The sequence below is a fragment of the Arachis duranensis genome, chromosome 5 (genome assembly GCF_000817695.3).
Source record: "Arachis duranensis cultivar V14167 chromosome 5, aradu.V14167.gnm2.J7QH, whole genome shotgun sequence".
NCBI lineage: Eukaryota > Viridiplantae > Streptophyta > Magnoliopsida > Fabales > Fabaceae > Arachis > Arachis duranensis.
This window is the reverse complement of record NC_029776.3, coordinates 75,726,227-75,730,598: the sequence shown is the minus strand read 5'-3', so window position 1 is coordinate 75,730,598 and position 4,372 is coordinate 75,726,227.

Sequence of the window (4,372 nt, the reverse complement as noted above, 5' to 3'; positions counted from 1 at the left end):
AGTGAAGCAGTGGGAGAGCAGGCGTCCTTGAGCCATACAGTATCTCCATTCGCTTATCTGAAATTCCCACCAATGAATCTGCATGAGTATTCTATCCCTTTTATTATTTATTTTCTTATTTCTATTTTCGAAAACCCATAAACAAATTTAATCTGCCTAACTGAGATTTACAAGGTAACCATAGCTTGCTTCATACCAACAATCTCTGTGGGATCGACCCTTACTCACGTAAGGTTTATTACTTGGACGACCCAGTACACTTGCTGGTTAGTTGAACGGAGTTGTGAATTCAACTGGTGCCACAATAATAATTTCATACAACTTAAGGAATAGTGATCACAATTTCGTCCACCAGCGAGCAACATTCTAAGCTTGGTGTGGTAAAAGCATAGCTTTTTGTTTTTCCAAAACCATTTATGGCACCTAAGGCTGGAGAAACCTCTAGAAAGAGGAAAGGGAAGACAAAACCTTCCATCTCTGAGTCATGGGAGATGGAGAGATTTATCTCAAGGGTCTAAAGCTCAGTAGTAGAGCATTTGACTGCACATCAAGAGAGCCCACTCATGGACCTCAACAAGAGCATGAGGAGGGAACTGAGATACCTCAGGGGATACTTTTTCCTCCACACAATTATTGGGAGCAACTAAGGATAGGAGCACCAAAATCACTAAGGATCAAGCAACAGAGGCAAGGAAGAGACATAGAGGAGCTCAAGAGAACCTTTGGTTCTTCAAGAAGAAGGCGCCACCATCACTAAGGTAGACTCATTCCTTAACTTCCTTGTTCTTATCTCTCTGTTTTTTTATTTTTGAGCTTCATGTTTGTCTATGTTTGTGTCTTTATTACATGATCATTAGTATCTAGTAACTATGTCTTAAGGCTATGAATAATTCCATGAACGCTTCACCTTTCTTAAATGAAAAATGTTTTTAATACAAAAGAACAACAAGTACATGAATTTTGAATTCATCCTTGAAATTAGTTTAATTATATTGATGTGGTGACAATACTTTTTGTTTTCTGAATGAATGCTTGAACAGTGCATATTTTTTATTTTGTTGTTTATGAATGTTAAAATTGTTGGCTCTTGAAAGAATGATGAACAAGAGAAATGTTATTGATAATCTGAAAAATCATGAAATTGATTCTTGAAGCAAGAAAAAGTAGTGAAAAAAAAGTAGCGAAAAAAATATAAAAGAAAAAGAAAAAGCAAGCAGAAAAAGCCAATAGCCCTTAAAACCAAAAGGAAAGGGTAAAAAGGATCCAAGGCTTTGAGCATCAATGGATAGGAGGGCCCAAGGAAATAAAATCCAGGCTTAAATGGCTAAATCAAGCTGTCCCTAACCATGTGCTTGTGGCATGCAGGTCCAACTGAAAAGCTTGAGACTGAGTGGTTAAAGTCGTGATCCAAAGCAAAAAGAGTGTGCTTAAGAGCTCTAGACACCTCTAACTGGGGACGTTAGTAAAGCTGAGTCACAATCTGAAAAAGTTCACCCAGTCATGTGTCTGTGGCATTTATGTATCCGGTGGTAATACTGGAAAACAAAGTGCTTAAGGCCACGGCCAAAACTCAAAAAAGTAGCTGTGTTCAAGAATTAACATACTTAACTAGGAGAATCAATAACACTATCCGAGCTCTGAGTTCCTATGGATGCCAATCATTCTAAACTTCAAAGGATAAAGTGAGATGCCAAACCTGTTCAAAAGCAAAAAGCTACAAGTCTTGCTCATCTAATTAAGACTAATATTCACTGATATTTTGAGATTTATAGTATATTTTCTTCTTTTTATCCTATTTGATTTTCAGTTGCTTGGGGACAAGCAACAATTTAAGTTTGGTGTTGTGATGAGCGGATAATTTATACGCTTTTTGGCATTGTTTTTAGGTAGTTTTTAGTAGGATCTAGCTACTTTTAGGGATGTTTTTATTAGTTTTTATGCAAAATTCACATTTCTGGACTTTACTATGAGTTTGTGTATTTTTTTGTGATTTCAGGTATTTTCATGCTGAAATTGAGGGACCTGAGCAAAAATCAGATTCAGGCTGAAAAAGGACTACTGATGTTGTTGGATTCTAACCTCCCTGCACTCGAAATGGATTTTCTAGAGCTACAAAACTCCAAATTGCTCTCTCTCAACTGCGTTAGAAAATAGACATCCAGGGCTTTCCAGTAATATATAATAGTTCATACTTTATTCGAGCTTAGACGATGCAAACTGGAGTTCAACGCCAGTTCCATGCTGCATTCTGGAGTAAAACGCGAGAAACACGTCACAAATCAGAGTTAAACGCCAAAAACACGTTACAACTTGGCGTTTAACCCCAAGAGAAGCCTCTGCACGTGAAAAGCTCAAGCACACACCAAAGTGGGCCCCGAAAGTGGATTTCTGCACTAAGACTTATTTTTGTAAACCCTAGTAACTAGTTTCGTATAAATAGAACTTTTTACTATTGTATTAGCTGTCTTTGACCATTCGGTCTTTTGACCACATCTTTGGTCTCGGTTTTAATCTATTGTTCATCTTACGAGACTATTGATCAAGTTTTGGAGGCTGGCCATTCGGCCATGCCTGGACCATAACTTATGTATTTTCAACGGTGGAGTTTCTACACACCATAGATTAAGGTGTGGAGCTCTGCTGTACCTCAAGAATTAATGCAATTACTATTGTTCTTCTATTCAATTCAAGCTTATTCTTATTCTAAGATATTCGCTGCACTTCAACCTGATGGATTTGATGATCCGTGACACTCATCATTGGTGCACGAAATTGTGATCATCAATGGCGCCATCAACATAGTACGCACAATTGCAATCTCAACTTTTTATCACAACTTCGCACAACTAACCAGCAAGTGCACTGGGTCGTCCAAGTAATAAACCTTACGCGAGTAAGGGTCGATCCCACGGAGATTGTTGGTATGAAGCAAGCTATGGTCATCTTGTAAATCTCAGTCAGGCAGATTCAAATGGTTATGAATGATTTATGAATAAAGCATAGAATAAAGATAGAGATACTTATGTAATTCATTGGTGAGAATTTCAGATAAGTGTATGGAGATGCTTTGTCCCTTCCGTCTCTCTGCTTTCCTACTGTCTTCATCCAATCATTCTTACTCCTTTCCATGGCAAGCTGTATGTTGGGCATCACCGTTGTCAATGGCTACAGTCCCATCCTCTCAGTGAAAATGTTCAACGCGCTCTGTCACAGTAGGCTAATCATCTATCGGTTCTCAATTAGGTTGGAATAGAATCCAGTGATTCTTTTGCGTCTGTCGCTAATGCCCAGCCTTCAGGAGTTTGAAGCTCGTCACAGTCATTCAATCCTTGAATCCTACTCAGAATACCACAGACAAGGTTTAGACCTTCTGGATTCTCTTGAATGCCACCATCAATTCTAGCTTATACCACGAAGATTCCGATTAAGAAATCCAAGAGATAAACATTCAAGCCTTGTTCGCTTGTAGAACGGAAGTGGTTGTCAGGCACGCGTTCATAAGTGAGAATGATGATGAGCGTCACATAATCATCACATTCATCATGTTCTTGGGTGCGAATGAATATCTTAGAGCAAGAATAAGCTGAATTGAATAGAAGAACAATAGTAATTGCATTAATACTCGAGGTACAGTAGAGCTCCACACCTTAATCTATGGTGTGTAGAAACTCCACCGTTGAAAATACATAAGAACAAGGTCTAGGCATGGCCGAATGGCCAGCCTCCCATAATCTAAGAACTAGACGTCCAAAGATGATCCTAAGATCTAAAGTGATCAAAAGATGTATAATACAATAGAAAAAGGTCCTATTTGTAGAGAACTAGTAGCTTCGGGTTTACAAAGATGAGTAAATGACATAAAAATCCACTTCTGGGCCCTCTTGGTGTGTGCTTGGGCTGAGAATTGAAGCTTTCATGTGTAGAGACTTTTCTTGGAGTTAAACGCCAGCTTTTGTGCCAGTTTGGGCGTTTAACTCCCATTCTTGTGCCAGTTCCGGCGTTTTACGCCAGAATTCTTGAGCTGATTTAGAACGCCTGTTTGGGCCATCAAATCTCGGGCAAAATATGGACTATTATACATTGCTGGAAAGCCCAGGATGTCTAATTTCCAACTCAATTAAGAGCGCGCCAATTAAGTTTTTTTAGCTCCAGAAAATCCACTTCGAGTGCAGGGAGGTCAGAATCCAACAGCATCTGCAGTCCTTTTCAGCCTCTGAATCGCTTTGAAATTCAGAAAGATTGGCTTCTATAGGAACTCAGAATCCAGATAGTGTTATTGACTCTCCTAGTTAAGTATGATGATTCTTGAACACAGCTACTTTATGAGTCTTGGCCGTGGCCCAAAGCACTCTGTCTTCCAGTATTACCACCG